We start from the raw sequence: 25,006 nt of genomic DNA on the forward strand, positions 1-25,006 counted from the left end.
GTGCTGAACGATGAGATGTGACTGCATAAATAAACTGCAGTCTGACATTGACATAGTTATTACTATTATCCAGGTGATCCAAGAACGAGTGGAGAGCCAGTGTGACAGCATCCGCTGCAGATCAATTGTCTGTGTCCCCGCTTTGGCAGGAAATGATCCTAGCCATGGCCAACTTCTCACAGCATCACTGTAGATGTGAATTCTGCTGGTCAATAGACTTTGAAGCAGCTCACTCTGCACTTGCTCAGCGTTGGTATGATCGTCACCCTTTTGAAGCTAGTGCGAACTGCAGCAGTGAGAGACTGAAGATGTTCCTTAAACACTCCTGCCAGCTGGTTGGTGCAGGTCGCTGTCTTACTTCCGAGAAACTTGTGGATAGTTTGTGGATAATTGTGACTATGTTCAAAGGCATGAAAAAAAGTGAGAGTCAATAAGCAGCCTTTTTCAAAGTTTTCATTTATTCTGTTTGATTAGAAATAGAAATTTGATGTGACGTCAATAAAGCGGCAGTCAAATTGAATATGTTATATCATTATGCAGTCAAAATGTTTCTCTTGGAATCTGTATTCATGTTAATGTAAAAAACAGCAGCTTTTGTGGAAGATTTGGAAAGTAATCTTAAAAATATTAGTAACAATTGAGCATCTTTGTGAATGTATATTGGTTGGAAGAGAATAAACATTGAAGCTCGTTCCCCTTCACTGGATTTTAATCAGTTATCATCTTTATTTAAATTTTTAAAGTAACTTTCTCCAACTTAGATATTGTACAAAAAGCAATTTCAGGTTGCATTGTGCTGATGTGGATTATGAAAGGAGATGCGGTCGAATAAAACAGAATGAGGCAGAGTCCAGGTTCTGTAATATCTTTTATATTGCTGTTTAGTAAAGCAAGTAACAAGGCAAGAGCTACCGAACAAACACACTCTATGGAAATCAATCAATATTTAACTACCAACAGAGGCTGTTACAGCAGTGATTCATAAGTTATTCTACATGGCGCACGGTTTTTCTAAAGATGAATGCCCATTTAATTATTTCTATACAGTAGACATCATTTAAAGTGTTGAAGAACTGATGGAATGTACTTATTTGGTGCAGCACAGTTGCATATTGGTGAGCACGATACTTTTTACAGTACAGGTAACCTGGGTTCAATTCCTACCTCTGCTTGGAAGGAGTCCGTACATTCTCCCTGAGGCTGGGTGGGTTTCCTCCAGGTCCTCCTGTTTTCCTCCACGGTCCAAAGACATACCGGTTGGCAGGTTAATTGGTTATTGTAAGTTGGCCCATGATTAGGCTAGGATTAAATATGGGGATTGTTGGGCAATGCAGCTCAAAGGACTGGAAGGGTCTACTCCATACTGTATCTCAATAAATAAATAATATTCTCATTTGCAAAGTAAACAAAATGCATTTACGGTATGCTTATTTGTATTGTAACTTTCCTGTTACTTTTGTGTTTAGTGCCCAATTCTGAAGCAGGTTGTTTCCTATATCATGTTTAAGGATGCCTTCCTTGTGCTGCTACTGCCAAAGTAACTGTCAGCACCAATAATAGAATAACTAAAATAACAGAAATCACTGAGCCCAGAACAAATGCACTCTTACAACTTTGCATTCCTTTTTATTTTACTTGTGCACAAGGAGAACAGTATGGGCCTCTGTCACCCACACTCTTCAGAAGTTCGAACATAAAACTGTTATTTTTATACAGAATTGGCTTATCAGTTACAGATTGGTTAGCGTAATCTGTATATATATTTGAATTCCTCACTTGCAAGGACAATCAGAGGTGTTAAAGTCTATCAAAACTTCAAGCAGACAGCTGTTGATATTTTCTAGTCCACAAGGATAATAGTTGTTTTAAAATTTTTACAAACTTCAAGTGGATAGTTGATGATATTTTGTAATTCACAAGAGTAATAGTGGTTTTAAAACTAAATCAAAACTTTGAGCCGACAACCGATAATGTTGTGAAGTTAATAAAGATAATAGAGTCTTAGTTGTTGGGTATGCTTCACATCCTTCTGTTATCTCATCTGTCTCTGGCACCCCCTATTGTGTAAAGGGATTCTATGTTTTAGGAAAACCTATCTGGAAAAGTGGCACTACAGAGACTTCACTTGTTTGGCTTGAGTACACACTGCCACAGTCTATCTCACCTGTAACAGCCAGAGGTGCCTCTGGTGGTCTCACTTGACTACAACTACTCCAGGATATTTTTAAACTTACTGCAACTTCCACACTACCATCATGAGGATAGATGGAAAAGCAGTTGAGAAAAATGTGCTCCTTCCTTTAATAAATGTTTATGATGGAATACATAAGCATAACCATGGGTTATTCCAGTGCTAGGCAGATGAAAAGTACAATTATGTGTTTCCATCCATGATGAACACCCATAGATTTATTTTGTTTAGAACATTCGAGAAAAAAAAGACATTAATTGTGGTTGAACTGCTTAAAGTTGAGCATGAATGAAGTTCTGCAGCATATCAGTAGTAGAGAGCTGTGCTCCAAAATATTGTGACATATCGTTTTCTTTACCAGTCAAACCATGGGACCATTCCCTGCTCATTGAAGAGTGTCAAGAAGTATGCCAGGAGCAACATATGAGGTGACAACTTGGTGAATCTACAACAATGGTAAGCATACAAACAACAGATACAACATGAAATAGTCAGGCAATCTGATCAGCAACAGATTACAGAAGCCTCTGCAGTCACAGCCCATCTACACGTACATGGTGTTGGACAATTAAATAATGTACAGCAGGATTAAACACCAATAATGCTCGCAATAGCAGATCTTAGTACAATAAGAGACAAGAATGAAGTGTTTGGAAATATCTTCAGACATCAAGAAGTGCAAAGTGAACAATATATCTCAGTCACTTCCTAAAGACCATATCAGAAAAGAAGCAATCTTCTCCCAATTTAATTGTCTCTAGGTAGTATTAAGAAAAGACTAAGAACTGAATATTGCAAAAGCTATGGGACCAAGAAATATGCTGTATATGTGAGCTTGCTGATAGGTTGTATTCTATTCCTAACAGTACTTCCAAGCAAGTTGTTTCATTACAATGACAACATACTTTTTTTCCATATTTCCTTACTATGAAGAAGGAAGCCTGTTAGCCCATCATATTGATGCCAGTTCTAAAACAATCTCATTTTCCCAACTATTCTTTGTAATTGCCCAAGAAATCATTCTGCACAAATTGGGAATGATGGAAAATGTCAACAACAGTGCTATTAGGTGGCTGTTATTCACCAGTAAACTGTTCCCTGATGCTCATTTTGGCTTTTAGCAAGACCACTCAATTCCAGACACCATCACAGTCCTACTGATATAAATTGAATTCCAGAGGTAAGATGGGAGTGACTGCCCTTGCCATCAAGACAGTGTATGACCAAATATGCCTTCATTGGAGTCTCACACTGCAGAAAGGAGTGAAGAATGTTTTTCATCCCAGACCGAGAACATACAGAAGTATTACAGTTATTTGTCAGGTCAGTGTCCTCAGCACTGATGACATGAACAACAAATTCTGCATAATGTCAGATATCAATACATATCCAGCTCGCACAATGTTCGTTTCTACTTGAAGAGGCCTTGCTGTCTTCTCACTATTAACATTGAGCCCTTAGTACAGGAGCCCTAAGTCCCAAAATGAGCATCAGGGAGCACGATTGGAGACGATGACCACGGGGATTCCACGGAGGCGGAAGACATGGCGGACGAGAAGATCTGCGGTTTCTTGAGAGGAAGGGAGTTTAGGGAGGGCTACGAAGCGCACCGGTCCACCACGGTAAATACGGTGGTGTTCCCATGTGAAGGGGGTAGACCGGTGACGAAGTCCAGGGCGATGTGTGACCAGGGACAACCAGTGATGGGGGAGACCATGCAGGATGGTGGGAGGATAGTCCCTGGGCTGGAAGTGTCCTCCTTGGAGTCGTATTGATGGGAGAGCGTGTCCGGCTTCCCATTTTTGGGCCCTGGATGATATGTGAGGGAAAACTTGAACCATCCAAAAAAATAATGCCCAACGGGCTTGGGTGCTAGAAAATATCAGGATATCATCGAGGTAAATCAATATGAACCGATTAATAAAGTCCTGCGGTACGTCATTAATGAGGGCTTGAAAAACGGCAGGAGCATTGGTGAGGCCAAATGGCATGACCAAGTATTCAAAGTGGCCCAGAGATGTATTAAAGGCCGTCTTCCACTCGTCCCCCTCCCTCACCCTGACTAGATGGTATGCGTTCCGAAGGTCCAGTTTTGAAAAAATGGTGGCTCCATGCAGTGGTTCAAAAGCCGAACTAATGAGGGGTAAAGGGTACTTATTCTTAACTGTTATACTGTTTAGGCCTCTGTAATCAATACAAGGATGAAGCAACACATCCTTCTTTTCTACAAAGAAGAAACCGGCGCTTACCAGGGAAGATGAAGGTCTGATAATGCCCGCCGCGAGGGGCTCGCTGATGTACTTCTCCATGGCCTCTCTCTCCAGTTGGGATAAATTAAAAAGGCGACTGGTGGGTAGCGAGGCCCTGGGGAGAAGGTCGATGGCACAATCATATGGGTGGTGCGGAGGCAGGGAAAGGGCCCATTGGCTACTGAATACCGGTCCCAGGTCGTGGTACTCGGTGGGGACTCAGAACAAATCGAGTGTTTCCGGGGCAGGCGGAGTCGTGGTAGCTTCCCTGGGAGAAGGGGCTGACCGCAGACAGTTGGCGTGGCAAGACTGGCTCCATTTGGCTATCCTCCCGGTAGACCAGTCGATGTGGGGATTGTGTTGGTTCAGCCATGGATACCCTAGAACTAGCAGGGCTTGAGGTGAACAAATGAGACTGAATCATATCTCCTCCCGATGGTTGCCAGATAGGATCAAGGTCAGGGGTGGCATACAGTGAGTCACCCTAGCCAGCAGTTTTCCATCCAGGGCCCGGGCCTCCAGGGGGTTAGTTAGCAGCTCACGAGGTATTCCAGCCTGAGAGGCTATGTCTTCGTCCAGCAGGTTGCCCTCGGCACCGGAATCCACCAGAGCTGATAGGGACAGAGACTGTCATTGGTAATTCACGGTAGCCGGGATCTGCATCCGAGTCTGGGGGGATGAAGGGAGTATCGTCCGGCTCACCAGGTGCCCTCCTTTTTTCACTGGTGCCCTCCCTTTTGGCCACTGAGAGCAGGTATCCCGGAAATGTCCTGGCTGGCCACAATAGAAACAATCCCCAACTCTCCACCCGAAGTCGTTCGGCCGGGGAGAGCGGGTTCCGTCCCAGCTACATCGGTTCCTCCCCCAGGGTGGTGGGGATGGTCGGAGCAGGAGCTACACGGAGCATCTGGGGAAGGGAGGCTGTCTGGGACTGATAAGGTGGACCGTGGGCTTCCCCGAGGAGTGGGGCGACTGGTTCTTTCTCTCAGCCGCTCTTGAAGTCGTTTATCTAATCTAGAGGCTAGTGAGATCAGAGATTCCAGACAGTCTGTGTCGTCCCTCGCTGCCAGTTCATTCTTTATCTTGTCCGAGAGGCCCTGTTGAAACACTTCCTGTAGGGCCTCATCATTCCACCCTGAGTCTGTGGCTAAGCTCCTGAACTCGATGGAATACCTTGCTACACTTCGCGAACCCTGACAGAGTCAGCAAGAGTTTAGCGGCGTCATTACCGTGAATGGGTTGTTCGAAGACCTTCCTCATTTCAGCAACAAAGGAGGGGAAGGAGGAACAAACCTCTGGTTGGTTATCCCATATCATGGTTGCCCAAACCAAGGCATCCCCTTGTAAAAGCCCCATGATGTACACAATCTTGGACTTATCTGAAGTGTAGGTACGTGGTTGTAGCTCAAAGACCAGAGCATTGTAACAGGAAGGCCCAACACCTCCCTAGGTCCCCAGCTTGGGGTTCAGGCTCGGGGAGATATGGCTCTTGAGGGGACTGTGATGCTGATCCCAGGGGCGACACCATCCCGAGCGGTGCGGTTTGGGTAGTCGGGATTCTTGGAGGGGACGGAGAAAGGGAAGCCAAAACTCGATCCACCTGCTCACTGACCTTCCGTACATTTGTGGACAGCGTCTAAAGTTTTTCCGTGACCTCCCTAAGTAGTTGGTCGTGGGCACCCATAGGTAGCCCTGACTGACAAGGGTCTGTTGGACAGGATCCACGTCCACTGGGTTCATTATGGCCAGTTCGTACTGTTACACAAGTGAGGCGGTGGACGAACCTCAAGTGCAGAACACGGGCGCGGAGGCAGAGTCGGGAGGCATACTTGACATAGCGAGCATGGACAATAGACAGTAGGTGCAGGAGTAGGCCATTTGGCCCTTCTAGCCAGCACCGCCATTCACTATGATCATGGCTGATCATACACAATCAATACCCCATTCCTGCCCTCTCCCCATATCCCTTGACCCCACTATCTATAAGAGCTCTATCTAACTCTCTCTTGAATGCATCCAGAGACTTGGCCTCCACTGCCTTCTGGGGCAGAGCATTCCACATATCCACCACTCTCTGGATGAAAAAGTTTTTCCGCATCTCTGTTCTAAATGGCCTACCCCTTATTCTTAAACTGGAATCGGTATCCAGGAGCGATGCTAGACTTAGAACTGGCAGTCCTAAGAACCATGAAACAAGGTTCCTCCCACTGGAGTCAACCAACGAACTGGCAGTGCCTTGTGATCACAGGGTTTTTATCCTGTATTTGCTGAAGGAAAGCAGGTGTTTGGAGTTAGTGGAACCTGGGAATGATCGGAAACTAAACAAAGGGATTGAGGCCCAATTGCTGAGGTAAATAACCAGGTGGGGGATTGCCAGAAGGGACCATGACAACAATGTGGAGTAGGCCTTTCAGGACCTTCGTGCCAGGCAGCCCCAGCAACCCTACAATCCCAATTAACTCTAACCTAATCACAGAACGATTTGCAATGACCAGTTAACCTACCCGATACACCTTTGGACTGTGGGAAGAAACTGGAGCACCAGGGAATACACACGCATTCCAGCAGTAGGACATACAGAAACTCTTTAAAGGTAGATGCTGGAATTAAACTCTGAACTCCGGAACGGAGCATCACACTAACCACTACATTACAGTAGCTCTTGTGGTGGGATTAGTGCTCTGGGTTGCCTCTATTTCAATGCAAGGAGTACTGTAGATAAGGCAGATGGGCTTAGAGCATGGAATTAGTGCATGGAATTATGATACTGTAGCCATTAGTGAGACTTGGTTGCCAGACAATTTGTCAAATGTGTTTAGGAAGGTTTCCTTAATCAATATATAGAGGTCCCACGATGAGGGAGCACAATACAGCAACTCCTGTTAGGGAATAAAAGAGGGAAAATGGCAGAAGTATGTGTAGGGAATGCTTTGTATCCAGTGATCATAATTCCATTAATTATGGAGAAGGATAGAATGGTCCTTGGGTTGAGATTTTAAACTGGAGAAAAGCCAATTGTGATAGCATCATAAAAGGTCTGGCAGGTGTGTGCTGGGATAAGATGTCTTTAGGCAAAGGAATGTTTAGTAAGTGGAAGCCCTTCAAAAGTGAAATACTGAGAGTACAATGCTTGTATGCTCCTATTAGAATTAAAGGCAAGGATAACAGGTTTAGGGAACTTAGGTGTTTGAGAGATTATGTGGCCTTGGTTAAAAGAAGAAGGAGATGCATAGAAAGTATAATCAACAAGGACCAAATGAAGCACTCGAGGAGGATGAGAAATGCTCTGAACATTTAACAGAACATGTAAGAGGGAAATCATGAGGGCTAAAAGAAGCCATGAGTTGGCTCAGGTAAACAAGGTGAAGCAGATATATGAAGAACAAAAGGAAAGCAAGGAACAAAGTTGTCCTCTTGAAGATCAGCGACCAATAAATAAACAAATTCCTATGCATAGGAATCAGAATGAGAATCAGAATTAGGTTTAATATTTCCAGCATATGTTGTGAAATTTGTTAACTTAGTGGTGGCAGTACAATGCAATACATAATATAGAAAAGTAAGTAAGTAAGTACCTCAGTTACAGTAAGTACATCTATGTATATTAAATAGTTAAATTAAAAATAGTGCAAAAACATTTTTGAAAAAGTGAGATAGTGTTCATTGGATCAATATCCATTTAGGAATTGGATAGCAGAGGGGAAGAAGCTCTTCCTGAATCATTGGATACGTGCCTTCAGGCTTCTGTACCTCCTTTCTGGTGGTAACATTAAGATGAGGGCATGTCCTAGGTGACAGGAGCCCTTAATAATGGATACCTCCTTTCTGAGGCGCCACTCTGATATGAAAGGGTCTTTTAAGAGACTCCTGGATAGGTACATGGAGCTTAGAAAAATAAAGGTCTATGAGTAACCCTATGTAATTTCTAAGGTAAGGACAGCTTTGTGCCAACGTGTTCTGCTGTAGGTTTTCTATGTTTCTATGTTTCACTCCTTCAAGATGTCTTGACTGCTACAGAGCCTAGTACCCAAGATGGAGCTGACTAATTTTACAACTTTCTGTGACTTCTTTTGATCTTGTGCAGTGCCTCCCCCATACCACACATTGATGCAGCCTGTCAGTATGCTCTCCACTGTATGTCTGTACAAGTTTTTGAGTGTTTTAGGTAACAAACTAAATCTCATCAAAGAATACGCTCCGCTGCGAGCAGTTGTATTTTTGTGTAAATCTCATCAAACTCCTAATGAAATATAGCCGCTGTCTCACATTCTTTATAACTGCGTAGATATGTTGGGATCCTCAGAGATCTTAACACCCAGGAATTTGAAATTGCTCATTCTTTCCACTTCTGATCCCTCTATGAGGATTGATTTCTGTTCCCTCATCTTACCCTTCCTGAAGCCAACAATCAGCTCTTTGGTCTTATTGACGTTGAGTGCAAGGTTGTTGCTCTGACACCATTCAACTAGCTGGTATATCTCGCTCCTGTATACTCCCTCTTCTCTATCTGAGATTCTGCCAACGATGGTTGTATCTTAAGCAAATTTATAGATGGCGTTTGAGGTATACCTAGCCACAAAGACACGGAGATAGAGAGAGTAGAGCAGTGGACTAAGTACGTAACCCAAGGATCGCTAACGTTGATCGTCTGCGAGGAGAAGATGTTATTACGTACCACATAGGTTGTACTCTTCCATTAGTAAATCAAGGATCCAATTGCAGAGGGAGATGCAGAGGCCCTGGTTCTGTAGCTTTTCATAGAAACATAGAAACAAAGAAAACCTACAGCACAACACAGACCTTTCAGCCTACAATACTGTGCTGAACATTTATTTACTTTTGAAATTACCTAGGGTTACCTATAGCCCTCTATTTTTCTAAGCTCCTAAGTTTCTAAGCCCTCTATTTTTCGATGAGGTCTGTCGGAATGATGGTGTTAAATGCTGAGCTGTAATCAATAAACAGCATCCTTACATAGGTGTTTGTGTTGTCCAGGTGATTTAAGGCCATGTGAAGAGCTGTTGAGCTTACGATAGACAAATTGAAGTGGGCCCAGGTCCTTGCTGAGGCAGTAGTTGATTCTAGCCATGACCAACCTCTCAAAGCATTTCATCACTGTAGATGTGAGTGCTACTGGATAATAGTCATTAAGGCAGTTCACACAACTTTTCTTAGTTGGTTGGTTGGCACAAGTTTTCAGACTTTTACCAGGAACATGGCCTATCCCCTTGCGAGAGTTCACACTCTTGAAAGACTGCCTAACATCAGCCTCTGAGCCAGAGATCACAGGGTCACCAGGTGCATCAGGGATCTTCACAGCTGTAGTTATATTCTCCCTTTCAAAGAGGGCATAGAAGGTGTTGAGCTTGTTTGATAGTGAAGCAGCACTGCCATTCATGCTATTGGTTTTCACTTTGTACGAAGTAATCACCAGGGTGAATGTGCATCCATATTGCTTCCAACCTCGCTTGGAATTGTTTCTTTGGAAATTGTTCGCTTTGGAATAGCCCTCCACAAGACATATCTGGTTTTCTTGTACAGACCTGGGTCACCACACTTAAATACCACTGATGTATTCCTCAGCACACGACAAACTTCTTGGTTCATCCAGGGCTTTTGGTTTGGGAATGAGCAGCAAGTTTTCATAGGAAAATACTCATCCACACAATTTTTAATGAAGTTGGTAACAACTGCGACATATTCATCCAGATTCGAAGACAAAACCCTGAATACAGTGCAGACCACCAATTCAAAGCAGTCCTGTAAGCGCTCCTGTCCATACCTTCTTGGTCCTCACTACTGGTGCTATGAGACAAAAGAGATGGGGAATACCTTAAATTGATTTTTTAAATCTGTATTTACTTGGAAGATGGACAGAGTCTATAGAACTGAAGTGAGGAGGTCATGGACTATACATATCTAGATTACAGAAGAGGAGGGTCTTGTTGTTTGAGACAATTAAGGTGGATAAGTTCTGACAAAGCGTCCTCCAGAACTTGTTCAAGACAAGTGCAGAAATTGCAGGGACTCCAACAGAGGTACTTAAGATGTCCTTAACCATCAAGAAGGTGCTAGAGAACTTGATAGCGTACGTTGTTCCATAGTTCAAGAAAGGCTCTAAGGATAAGCTGAGAAATTATAGGTCGGTGAGGCTGACATCAGAGTGGGTAAATTATTAGAAGGTATCCTAAGGAAAGATTGTAAGTGTTTGGATAGACAGCCCTGAATAGAGAATGTCAACATGGCATTATATCTGATAGGTCATGATCATCCAAACTTATAGAGGTTTTTGCCAAGGTTACAAGGAAAGTTGATGAAGGAAAGGCACTGGATTTTGTATGTATAGACGTTAGCGAGGCTTTTGACAAAACCTGGCATGGGGAAGCTAGTCAGGTTCAGTCGCTTGTCATGAAGTGGACAGCAGGGTCTATCAAAACTTGCAGTGGTATTGCAACAGAAAAAATAAGCTGCAAGTGGCAGATGGAATTTAATGCCAACAAGTGTGATGTGTTTGGGAGGACAAACAAGGTAGGACTTACAGTAGGTGAACAGTAGGACATAGAGTTGAAATAACTGTCATCACTAAAAATAATTAAAATAGCACACACTCTTACAACTCAAGTGTTCTTTTTTGATTTTACTTGTGCACAAGGAGAACAGCATGGGCCCCTGTTACCCGTACTGTTCTGAAGTCTGAACAAAAAACTATATATTCTATAGTTTAAACCAGAATTGTCTTATGAGTTATGGATATTAATCATTGTATAAGTTTGAATTCCTTATTCACAAGGTCAATCGCCATTCAAAATAGAGATATTAAAGTCAACTGAAACTTCCAGAAGACAGCCAATGACCAAGACCAAGGAGATGGTGGTGGACTTTAGGAGATCTAGGCCTCATATGGAGCCAGTGATCATTAATGGAGAATGTGTGGAGCAGGTTAAGACCTACAAGTATCTGGGAGTACAGTTAGATGAGAAGCTAGACTGGACTGCCAACACAGATGCCTTGTGCAGGAAGGCATAGAGTCGACTGTACTTCCTTAGAAGGTTGGCGTCATTCAATGTCTGTAGTGAGATGCTGAAGATGTTCTATAGGTCAGTTGTGGAGAGCGCCCTCTTCTTTGTGGTGGCGTGTTGGGGAGGAAGCATTAAGAAGAGGGACGCCTCACGTCTTAATAAGCTGGTAAGGAAGGCGGGCTCTGTCATGGGCAAAGTACTGGAGAGTTTAACATCGGTAGCTGAGCGAAGGGTGCTGAGTAGGCTACGATCAATTATGGAAAACTCTGAACATCCTCTACATAGCACCATCCAGAGACAGAGAAGCAGTTTCAGCGACAGGTTACTATCGATGCAATGCTCCTCAGACAGGATGAAGAGGTCAATACTCCCCAATGCCATTAGGCTTTACAATTCTACCGCCAGGACTTAAGAACTTTTTTAAAAGCTATTATTAATGCTTTTTGAGATAGTGATTTAGATGCATATCATATTTTTTACTGAGTTAAGTATTGTATGTAATTAGTTTTGCTACAACAAGTGTATGGGACATTGGAAAAAAGTTGAATTTCCCCATGGGGATGAATAAAGTATCTATCTATCTATCTATCTATCTATCTATCTATCTATCTATCTATCTATCTATCTAATAGAGCCTTAGTTGTTGGGTATGTTTCACATTCTTTGTTATTTCATCTCTTGCTGGTGCTCCCTATTGTGCAAAGGGTCAACATGTTTTAGCAATATTTTTCTGAAAAAATCTCATTACAGAGGCTTCACTCATTTGGCTTGAGTACATACTGCCGCAATCTATCTCAAAGGTTCAGATATTCATTTATTATCAAAGTATACAACTCTGAAATTCTTCTTCTCCAGATTACCATGAAACCAATAAAGAAGCAATCGACAGCATGATCAACAACCCCTAAATCCTCCCTCCCTGCACAAAAAAAACCAAATAAAAATGAACTGGTACATCGACCCACAAATCCCCATCCCTCACACACAAAAAAATGAGAAAGATTGGGTGAAAAACACAGAATATTAAAAACTATAAGACTGAAAAACAGTCTATAATCCAAGTCCATATTCAAAACAGAAAACCTGGATAACATTCTCTGGGCACAGCAGAAGGCCCTTCCCTCTGTGCCACCAGCAATCAATAGGCAGTCTCTCCTCTCTGTAGCAGAGCGATCTCACAGTGATCAAAAGGCAGTCTCTCCTCTCTGTAGCAGAGAGATCTCACAGTGATCAAAAGGCAGTCTCTCCTCTCTGTAGCAGAGTGATCTCACAGTGATCAAAAGGCAGTCTCTCCTCTCTGTAGCAGAGTGATCTCACAGTGATCAAAAGGCAGTCTCTCCTCTCTGTAGCAGAGTGATCTCACAGTGATCAAAAGGCAGTCTCTCCTCTCTGTAGCAGAGTGATCTCACAGTGATCAAAAGGCAGTCTCTCCTCTCTGTAGCAGAGTGATCTCACAGTGATCAAAAGGCAGTCTCTCCTCTCTGTAGCAGAGTGATCTCACAGTGATCAAAAGGCAGTCTCTCCTCTCTGTAGCAGAGTGATCTCACAGTGATCAAAAGGCAGTCTCTCCTCTCTGTAGCAGAGTGATCTCACAGTGATCAAAAGGCAGTCTCTCCTCTCTGTAGCAGAGTGATCTCACAGTGATCAAAAGGCAGTCTCTCCTCTCTGTAGCAGAGTGATCGCACAGTGATCAAAAGGCAGTCTCTCCTCTCTGTAGCAGAGTGATCTCACAGTTATCAAAAGGCAGTCTCTCCTCTCTGTAGCAGAGTGATCTCACAGTGATCAAAAGGCAGTCTCTCCTCTCTGTAGCAGAGTGATCTCACAGTGATCAAAAGGCAGTCTCTCCTCTCTGTAGCAGAGTGATCTCACAGTGATCAAAAGGCAGTCTCTCCTCTCTGTAGCAGAGTGATCGCACAGTGATCAAAAGGCAGTCTCTCCTTTCTGGCAGCAAAGCATTCCCACCAGTGGTCAAAATGTAGGCAGCTAGTGCTCACCTTCCGCATTCGCCCCGATGTTTCAATCTCCATCTTTGCTTTAATCAACAAACAATGGAAGCTTTAGTCGGCAAAATGGAATCAGACATTGGCTCACGTCCTGTCCCACAGCCTTCTCACCACAAGGTTCCCTCACGCTGCCTCTGCCTCCCAGAATCCTCTTGGTGACTGGAGAGTGCTGAGATACCCAATCAATCTCCAAATCACAGGCTCCAACAGTTCCAGAATCACACTCAAGATGAAAAGCAAATGTAAAAGTCATAAAATAAGTTAAATATATGCTTTCATGATCTACCAGAAAGCATCTTTGCCTTACTGCAATTTCTACAATATAAGAGATGGATATAGATCCATTATTCTTTGAAAGTGCTGTCACAGGTAAAGAGGATCATAAGTGACGAATTTGGCACTTTGGCCTTTACAAATCAAAAGTACTGAGACTGGAGTTGCGCTGTTATGTTGAACTTATAAGATCATGGTGAGGCCAAATTTGAAGAATTGTGTCACCTAGCTATAAGAAAGTTACGAATAAGTTTGAAAGAGTAAAGACAAAATTTACAAGGATGTTGCCAGAATTTAAGGGTTTGAGTTACAGGGAAAAGTCAAATAGGTTATGGCTTTATTTCCTGGAGATCAGGAGAATAAGGTGAGATATGATAGGGGTGTACAAAATTGTGAGCAGTATAGACAGGGTAAATGCAAGCAGGCTTTTTCCACTGAGGTTGGGTGAGACTACAGCTATAGGTTAAGGATGAAATGTATAATCTTTAAAGAGAAATTGAGGGGGAACATCTTCACTCAGAGGTTAGTGGAAGTGTGGAAGAAGCTGCCAGTGAAAGTGATAGATTGCAACATTTAGGAGAAGTTTGGATAAAAGTATGGATGAGAAGAGTACAGAGAGAGATACTCCAAGAGCGGTTCTATGGCACCGGGCAGAATAACAGCTTGGCACAGTCTAGATGGGCGAATGGCCTGTTCCTCTGCTGTATTGTTTTACAGCTCATAATGTGTGCCTTACAAAATTCACTGCAGCAATTTGCCAAGACTTCTTTGATAGTACCATCAAAACTTGAGCTTCTGCCATATGAAAGCACAAGAATTGGAGGCCTTAGGGAATATCACTACCAGTCATATTCAAGAAATCATTGTATCATTAGAAGTGTCATCAGTCAGCTGAGATATTAATTTATATTAGGACACTGCTCCGCCACCCACTGCCCCTTACCCCATTGTTGAGCCCCACTTTCAAGAGGCGGTTCCTCAAATAAGCAGCAGACATTAATTCAGACCCTCACCATCTGCCAGCCTCGCTCTTCATATTATTACCATTGGGGAGCCTGAAGACACACAGACAAATTTTTCAGAATAGCTTCTTCCCCTCTGCCATCAGATTTCTGAACAGTTCATGAAACCGTGCATACTATCTCACTGGTTGTCAATTTCACTATTTATTTATACTTATAACTGTACTACTGGCATAAAGCAACACATTTTACAACATACGTTACTGATAATACAACTGACTCTGATTCGGATTCTCAGGAAGTCCTGACGTGGACATCAATGATGTTGCACAGACTTTAGTCCATCTTTTAAGTGAAATGTTATAGTAAATTCTATCCAGGCTAGATGCCAAGACCAGTGAGTGGGTTGTTTCTGCAAGACCTTCAACTCAAAGGAATACTTCTATCCAGCTGGCTTTCACTCCCTGCTATTATAAAGTTAAAGTCTTTCCTTTGTAGGGAAACTGCATCTTCCTTGTGAATTATGCAGCACAACTTCCAATTGAAGTTAGAGATGGAATCAGATGAACATCAGCTGATGCTGGATTTGCAGGTCGTTACTTCCTACAAGGTGAAACCTAACATCATGAATGGTTGTGCTCCTTCACTCCCAGATGAGCTTAATGCCTTCCATGCATGTTTCGAGAGGGGGAATAAAACTATACCGGTGTGGATGCCTGCAGCTCCTGGTGACCCTGTGATCTCAGTAAAATTAGATAAAGGCATCAAGCCCTGATGGTGCACCTAATAAAGCACTGAAAACTTGTGCTGACCAACTGGTGGGACTATTCAAAGACACCTTCAATCTCTCCCTGCTGCAGTGAGAGGTTCCCACCTACTTTAAAAGGGTGACAATCATCCAACTGCTCAAGAAGAGCAGGATGATCTGTCTCAATGAATACTGTCCAATTGCACTCACATATACTGTGATGAAATGCTTTGAGAGGTTGGTCACGGCCAGAATCAATTCCTGCCAAAACAAGGAACTGGACCCACTGCAATTTACCTATCGCCACAATAGATCTACGGCTGATGCAACTTCACTGGCCCTCCACGCGGTCTTGAACCACCTAGAAAATGCATTCATCAGAATCATATCCTCAATATGAATCAACAAGCTCCAAAACCTGGGCTTCTTTACATCCCTCTGCAAAAGGATCCTTGACTTCCTCATCGGAAGACCACGGTCAGTGCAAATCGTGAATAATATCTCCTCCTCACAGACAATCAACACTGGTGCACCTCAAGGATGTATGTTTAGCCTACTGTTCTACTTTTTCTATATCCACGATTGTGTGGTTAAGCGCAGCTCAAATGCCATTAATAAATTTGGTGATGACACCATTAGTGTTGGCAGAATTTCAGGTGGTGATGAGGAGACATACAGAAGTGAATCAGATCAGCTGGTTGAGTGGTGTCACAGCGATAGCAGTTTTAAGTTCCAGGGTGTCAACATCTTTGAAGATCAATCCAGGGCCCAGCATATTGATGCAATTACAAAGAAGGCACAACAGCAGCTATATTTAACAATTTTTAAGAAACTTGGGATGTCACCAAATACTCTCACTAATTTCTACTGATGTACTATTCAGAGCATTCTCACTGATTGCATCACTATCCGGTATGGAGGGGCAATTGCACAGGATTGGGAAAAGCTGCAGAAAGTTGTAAACTCAGCCAGCTCCATCATGGGCATTAGCACACCCAATATCCAGGACACTTCCAAAAGGCAATGCCTCAGGAAGGTAGCATCCATCATTAAGGACATCAGCCAGCCAGGAGATGCCCCCTCTCATTGCAAACCATTAAAGAGGAGGTAGAGGAGCCTAAAGACACACTCCTCAACAGACAGCAGTTCCTCAACATTTCAGGAACAGCTTCTTCCCCTCTGCCATCAGATTTCTAAATGGACAATGAATTCATGTATACTGTCACTATTTTTTGCATCTTTTGCACTTCTTAATCAATTTAGTTTTTAAACATATTTTGTATTGTAATTTATAGTTTCTTTTTCATATGTGTTACAATGAAATTTGGGTGGTGGGGTGGAGATGTGTCCCTGTCAAAGAAAGTGTAGGGTGTTCCTTCCCTCCGTTAGCCTTCAGGTCACCCCTGGCCAAGGTGGAGCGCACGCTTAGCCCCCTGATCAGGGTCACATGAAGCCAAGGGAACAAGTGGTGGATGGTTTTATGAGTGTTATGAATGTACCACAGCTCTGAGGGGCTGAAGAGTGCGGGGGTAGCCCCCTCCTTTGTGAGAATCGCAAGATCACTATTGAGTCAATTCAGGAGACACAGGAAATGAGAGAAAGACATGCAGAATCCACAAAAGGGTTGGACTGTGTCCTGGCCTCCGAAAGGCGGACCCATTGATACCGGCTATTGTCTCTTGGAGACGGACTTGTGTATTGCATTCTGGACGATGCAATCAAAGCCCCAGGCAATGAACCAAGGAGGAAGTTGGTGGAGGGATTGCATCATCCCCAACCTGATTGACACCTGAGACCCTGTGAGTCAGGATAAAAAGCGGGTCTGTGGGAACAGTCCCTCAGACACACCAGAAGAAACGCTAGCGATCCCGTAATAGCGAAAGCCGGTGGAAGGCCACGTGCGTCCGCTTCCATTTGCCCGGAATTGGTGACCTTTGCCACGGAAAAATGGTTTTTAGCTAACAACGGGGAACTCAACTCTCAACGACTCTCGAAGGATTGACATCATAAACAGAATGGGCAAGTTTTAACCCGTCTCTCTCTCTCCAACCATTGCCACACAGGGTCCCCAATGGCTGCAGCCTGTATGAACTGAATGAACTATATATTTCCATCGGACAATTCATTATCCCCTAGACAACGATACAGCTTATTTCTTATTGATTATTATTATACCCGCGCTTTTAGATTTAGTATTGACGACGTATATTATCTGTGTGTTTGCATTGATATTATTTTTGTGTATTTCTATCAATAAATACTGTTAAAAATAGTACCATCAGACTTCAACGGACCTCTCTATCTTTGCTGGTAAGTGACCCAGTTAAGGGGTACGTAACATGAGCAGCTGGTACATATCCTAAGTCCTGGTTATACAACCACTGATGCCATGCAGACAATTTCTGAAGAGCATTGACAGTGGCAAACCACTTCTGTAGAATTTGCCAAGAACAATCTTGGTCATACACCGTGATCACTCATGTCATACGACATGTCACAAAATGATGATGACCATGATTGCTGTGTACTGCTGCTGCAAAACCAACTTCATCACATTTGCTAGTAATGTTAAACATGGGTCTGATTCTGCACTTCACTCAAGATTTGTTTAAAAGCCAAAACATGTGGGTAGGGCAGTGGATGTGGTCTACATGGATGTTAGCAAAGCATTTGACAAGGTCCCTCATGAGAGACTCGTCCAGAAAGTCATGAGCCATGGGATAAGTGGAACCTTGGCTGTTTGGATAAAAAATTGACTTAAAGGAAGAAAGCAGAGGGTAGTTGTGGAAGGAAAGTATTCTGCCTGGAGATCGGTGACTAGTGGAGTGCCACAGGGATCTGTCCTGGGACCCCTGCTCTTTGTGATTTTTTAAAATGACCTGGATGTAGAGGTGGAAGGATGGGTGAGTAAGTTTGCGGATGACACAAAGATTGGAGGAGCTGTGGATGGAGCTGTAGGTTGTCAAAGGTTATAAGAGGATATAGACAGGCTGCAGAGTTGGGCAGAAAAATGGCAGATGGAGATAAATCCGAGCAAGTGTGAGGTGATGCATTATGGAAGGACAAACCAGAAGCCTGAGTACAGGATTAATGGTCAGTTACTTAAGAGTGTGGATGAACAAAAGGACCTTGAGGTTCAAATCCATACATCCCTCGAAGTCGCTGCACAGGTTGATAGGGTAGTTAAGAAGGCCTATGGGATGCTAGGCTTCATTAACAGGGAGATTGAGTTCAAGAGTAGAGAGGTCATGTTTCAACTCTACAAATCTCTGGTGAGACCGCACTTAGAGTATTGTGTTCAATTCTGGTCACCTCATTATAGGAAGGATGTGGAAGCTATGGAGAGGGTGCAGAGGAGATTTACCAGGATGTTTAAAGAGCAAACACGAGGAAATCTGCAGATGCTGGAAATTCAAACAACACAAAGTGTCCTGACGAAGGGTCTCGGCCCGAAACGTCGACAGTGCTTCTCCTTATAGATGCTGCCTAGCCTGCTGTGTTCCACCAGCATTTTGAGTGTGTTGTTTATCAGGATGTTGCCTGGTTTGGAGAACAAGTCATATGAAGCAAGGTTAGCAGACCTGGGACTTTTCTCTTTGGAGCGTAGAAGAATGAGAGGGGATTTGATAGAGGTCTACAAGATTATGAGAGGCATAGATAGGGTGGATAGTCTGTACCTGTTTCCCAGGGCACCAATAGCAAACACCAGAGGGCACATGTACAAAATTAAGGGAGGGAAGTTTAGGGGAGACATCAGGGGTAAGTTTTTTACACAGAAGGTTGTGAGTGCCTGGAATGACTTGCCAGGGATGCTGGTGGAGGTTAAAACATTAAGGGTATTTAAGAACCTCTTGGACAGGCACATGGATGAAAGAAAAATGGAGGGTTATGGGGTACTGTGGGTTTAGTACTTTTTTTTAAGGATTATATGGGTCAGCACAACATGGAAGGCTGAAGGACCTGTACTGTACTGTAGTGTTCTATGATTCTATGTCAACCTCAACATTCTCCTTTGTTATTTCATTGACAAATGCAGGTGAATTAATCAACGCTGATTTGGCTTTAACCAATCATATTGAATTTTATTTCCCCACCCAATTTGTTACAAGTGGCAATTCATTTTGCCTTGTAATAGTTTCTAGGTATTTCTCCATTATCAACGTCATGCTGACTAGATTGTTACTACTTTTCTTCCCATTTTGATTAAATTTGAATAATATTTCTGATATGCTGTTGGAGAACTGGAAAGGAAAACCTTAGATTAAGAAAAGCAATATTGAGTAAAATATTATCTGCCGTGTTGTTGCACAGTTGACATTCACTAAACACATAGTTTGCTAATTAAAAATCTGTTTTGCTCAGTTGTAAAGCTTGTAAAATGTTACTCCCAATGATATGCAGCAGGGAGTATACTATAAATTCAAAAATCTATTTTGTGATTGTTTTTCTGAGCTACAGTGACAGAGAAAGACAACTCAGATTCCTAGGACACATCATGCGGAAAGATGAACTAGAAAAACTCATACTGTCTGGAAAGATCGAGGGGAGCAAACCTAGAGGAAGACCTCGGTTTATGTACATCAAAAGCCTAGCCTGGTGGCTACACATCCAGGAAATGGAAGTCATCCAAAGAACAAGGGATAGATCTGTATGGAAAACCATGGTCACCAACGTCCGCATCGGATATGGTACCTAGACAGACAGACAATGACAGAAAAAGAAACAAGACATTCTGACAATTGTTCGGCCTTTACCAATTTTTTTATGATTGAAAGACACTATAGATATTAAGAACATCAAGTACTGCAGGTCTACCTGCTAGCGAGTCGCACGATAATGATGGAGCTGGACAATGCAAACTGTGATGCAGCCACTTTCGGAGGCAATGCATATCAGAGGTGTGTGATCCAACACACACTGCAAATGTTTGACTTGGATGCTTTTCTAGTGATCACAAGACCCTGATGGACATTGGTAATGTAGAATATTGCAATTCTGGTTCACTGTTTCATTGTTAAGACCAGCAGCTGGGAGCAACTTGGTGTCGGTTGCAGTGTGGACTGGGCCCACTTGCCGTGGGGTTGCCTGTTGCAGCTGGCCGGGGAGGAGACGCTGGAGGCAGTGTAGTTTGGCTGGCATTTATACTGGGTTAGGGCTGGCCTCTCCCATCAGTGCTGCTCTGCAGTATTTGCTCAGTGTAAGGCAAGCTGGATTGCATTTGCCTGTGCTTGCTCTAACATGTGATGATCGGACTGCTGCAGACAACAATCAATGCACCATCAATCCACAGGACTTGACCCTCAGGGATGTGGACTGTATTATTAATTATTTTTGTGACAGTATGCTTATTGCTATCATAATTATATATGCTATCTTAAGTGCCTTGTGCTGTGCATGATTGTTGGTACAGTGTTTTGCGCTTAGGCCCTGGAGGAATGCTGTTTCACTTGGCTGTATTCATGGGTAATCATTTACGGTTGAATGATAATTAAACTTGGACTTGAACTTGAACTAACTAAACTGAAATATCACTAGAAACAAACATAAAATGTAAGATTATAATTATAGATTAAAATGGAACAAGAGACCAGATAGTTCCATATGTTGCCATGACTGGAAATCCAATTTTTTTTCTGATCAGATTTGATTGCATTTCCCTTTCCTGACATGTTGCTACAGGAAGATATCTGCTTCCTGAAGATGAATTGACCTTGCATAAGAGTGATATTTTGGCATAGTTCATTTCCTCAATATATTTATAATCCACAGTAAGGCTTTGCTTTGGTACATATATCAGAATCATTCTCAATGGAAGAACTGTTTTACTGTCAAGTCACTGAATTTTTGTTGACTTGGATAGTTATGTTGCCTTACAAAGAAAATAATTCAGTTTGCATGTTTGGAGACTGAAAATATCTGCCATATGATGAAATGGTTGTCTGTGGAAAATGAGTTAGTTGGAGTTTTCATTTTGGTGTAACCATGGGAGATGAGACTGTACATTGATATTTTACCTTTTTGGAAAGATAATATTTTACCTGTTTAAATTTGGAATGAGCAGACATGATAGATACAAAAAATGAAGGTAATTGACAGGATTGGAGAGAAATAGAACAAGTAAAGTTAAAAATCAAAGAAACCAAGTGTGCCTTGATGCAACGCAGTAGGGCAGTGAAAGTGAACCAGAGCAGGAGAAATGAACAGAAAGATATACTCATAAACAACCCGGAAGAAGGTTAAAATTGACATAAAGAAACATCAAGCACAAAACTGGAAACAAAATTGTCTGCTGTTTGGGCTCCCTGGGTGCTATTTGGTGACCAATTGTCATCAAATAACACACACATGCACACCGGCTATGAACCCTGCTACCTGAAATACCTACTGATGCACTCATCATTAGCTTAGAGTAATGGTGTCTACATTAATGTGTACTTAGCATAAGAAAATTGTTGATAGATTTCTGTTGCAGTGTCTGCTTCTATCCCTGGTTGTTTGAAATAGCAGCTGTCTACATGGAGAAATATGGAAAATGTAGAGGCAAATAGGTGATTTCAGTTCTTCTCCAATAGACAGTTGTTGCCAGTCACGACTCCATGTGGTGACATTTATCTTGAATTATAGTGGGAATGGAAGAATCACTGAAAGGCACACAGAGCAAGATGTGTTACTAGGAGAAAGAATGAGGAGACCAGCTCTTAACACCAAAGGTACTCTGGAAGATTCTCCTTTCTGAACTTAATCAAGGAATAATGTATAATGCTTCAAGAAAGACATTCTTGCTATTCTTGTATCCGTAACTGCTAAGAAAGTACAAGGAGTGTACATTTGGTGGCTGTTAATATGGCTTTGTGAAAAACAATTATATATCCTTTTTCAAGAGGAACTTAGATTGTGGATGTGTGAGGCTTAATATGTCCATAAATCTTCTACCATATGACACAAACATAAAAGCACCCACATCAGTGACTGAGGCTGGCATCTGGGCACCTTTCAAGAGGGTGAACCCACTCATCCAGGGATGCTGTCTGGAGCAGAGGCCTTCTGTGTTACCTCGGTGTTTGCGGGGGCCAGGCCTCATACCGCGGCATCGCCTGTTGCAGCCACTCATGGGAGGAGGTGCTGGACGGGGTGTGGGAGAGAGCAGAGGTGCGGCAGACATGTTGGGTAGCCCCGCCTGTCAGTACTGCTGTCCAGTGTTGTCTAGGTAGAAAGCAAACTGAATTGTGTTTGCTGTGACACACTAGTGCGTGATGTGGAACTGCTGCATGCTTGTTCTTGACTCCAGGACAACATCCCATGCACTATTAATCTATCTGCCATGACACTCAGGGAGCTGGGCTAATATTATTCTTTCTGTGACTGTATGTACTACGTTAACTCTATGTGCAATATACTGTTTGTGATTGTATATGCTGTTCCCGGAAGAACACCGTTTCAATTTGTTGTATACATGTGTATGGTTGACTGACATTAACACTGAACGTACTTGATAGTACATTATTCACTGTATACTGATGTACACATACTGTATGAGGTCATTGAACTTCTTGCATCACTGTATGCAAATCATCACTTCTTTATTCCCAGCATTAACTTTCATGGCAATTGACTTGCATGGAGCTTGGAGACTACCATTGCTTTTAACTTCTACCTCCTCAATCCATGCATCAAATGCAGTATCAAAATACCCTGAGGACCATTTTCTCCCATACCGTGTCATTATTTGACATTTCTCAGATAAAGTTGACTTTCTGCGTGAATTTTAGCAATCATTCTAACCATATTGCACTGTTGGCCCAAAACTCGAGTCTGTGACCCTCTGTGTCCACTGGGGAATTCAAAGGCCCAATGTCTATAAGTCCAAACACAAGACTTCTGGAGGATGGAGGCTGAAGATAGCCTGTCCTGCATTTGGATGACTGTCTATATGCATAGGTGGAAGGAAGGAATGGAGCTGGTTTTGCTGTTGTTGTTTATTTGTTTGTCATGTTCTGTTATCTTGTGTTCTGGGCTGTTCTGCCGAGCACCAAGGGCATACTATCTTGGCACTGGAAAGTGTGGTAACACTTGTAGGCTGCTCCCAGAACACCATCATGTTCACTGGTTGTTAACGTAAACAAAAACATTTCACTGTATGTTTTGATGTTCATGTGAAAAATAAACTTGAATCTTGAATCTTTTAAGAAGTGCAATGCCTAATTAGCAGATGCATTATTGGTCTCTCTTGTATTTGGAGGCAGTCAGTCAGCAGTTTTGTTAATGTGCTGCCTGCAGATTTCATTGCAGTGAGCAGTGTCAACCTAGTGTGAAACCCAAATTACATGTCATTGTTATGGGTGAATCATATATTGTTGTTCAATTTCAGCTTTCCATGTTTTTTCTATTTTATCCTTTGAGTCAAGTCCTGTATACAGAAGACTGAGAAGTATTTCATATATAATTGAGTTATTTAAATATAGATTTGAAGAAGGGAACCACTTTGAATCAATTTTGATAATTTGCTGTAGTCAAATCTTGTGACCCTTTCTCCACACCAGAATACATTAATGGATGCCATTACTCATTGATCTGATAGATATCCCTAAATGCTGCATGTTTTGTCAGTGGATACCATTATTCCAATTCTCCAAAGCAATCTCTTGAGAGGCATTAACTATTGCTTGGGCCTATTACCCGACAGCTGCTACAAAAGTGAGACCACATAATTCCTAATCAGTAAAGGGAAAACTGATGTATCACTTTTGATTAGTTAGAGAGCTCCACTTATCTCCAAGCTCTCAAAACAATGAGAGACATTCTCCATGATTTTTGGGAAATGGCTTTTCAATCACATCAAATCAAGAACTGCCCAATGAATCAACAATGTTTTGTTCACTTGGCATGGAGAAAATATAACTTACAATTTCACACCAAATATTCTCTGTCCCCCGGCTATGTATCAACATAATTAGTGTTTCTAGTGATTACTGAACATTTTTTAAATGTAAAATTATTCCTGATGCTATGGCATGTTAACAGTGCTTAACAAGAGCTTTCCAGGTATATAGATAGGACCAATCTTGATGTATATGGACCAATTTTTTTCTTTCTTTTTCTTTTTCAATCTTTTTATTGTTTTCAAAAGTAAATACATAATAATCATAATAATCATAGTAGTATAAAGGGAGTGGGATTACATTGTTGTTAATTAACATAGGAAAAAAAGCTATAAATAGCACCAATATAATTGACCTCCCAAACCCTTGATACCCAAAATTAAAAAAAAGATGGAAAAAAAACCCAAATTGAAATTTTTAAAAAACTAAACTAAACTAAATCAAACTAAGACAAAACTAAACAAAGCTGGGCTATTCAATTATATCGAATAAAATCTTTAATGTTGTTAACTCCGCTCCTCTACTCAAGCCAATGAATAAAATAAAGGAATCGGAAAAGGTCAGATTACATTCTATGAAAGTGTTGAATAAAAAGCCTCCAAGTTTCTTCAAATTTAACCGAGGGATCAAATGTACCACTTCTAATTTTTTCTAAATTTAAAGAAGATATGGTTTGGGAGAA

The sequence above is a fragment of the Hemitrygon akajei genome, chromosome 13 (genome assembly GCF_048418815.1).
Source record: "Hemitrygon akajei chromosome 13, sHemAka1.3, whole genome shotgun sequence".
Classification (NCBI taxonomy): Eukaryota; Metazoa; Chordata; class Chondrichthyes; order Myliobatiformes; family Dasyatidae; genus Hemitrygon; species Hemitrygon akajei.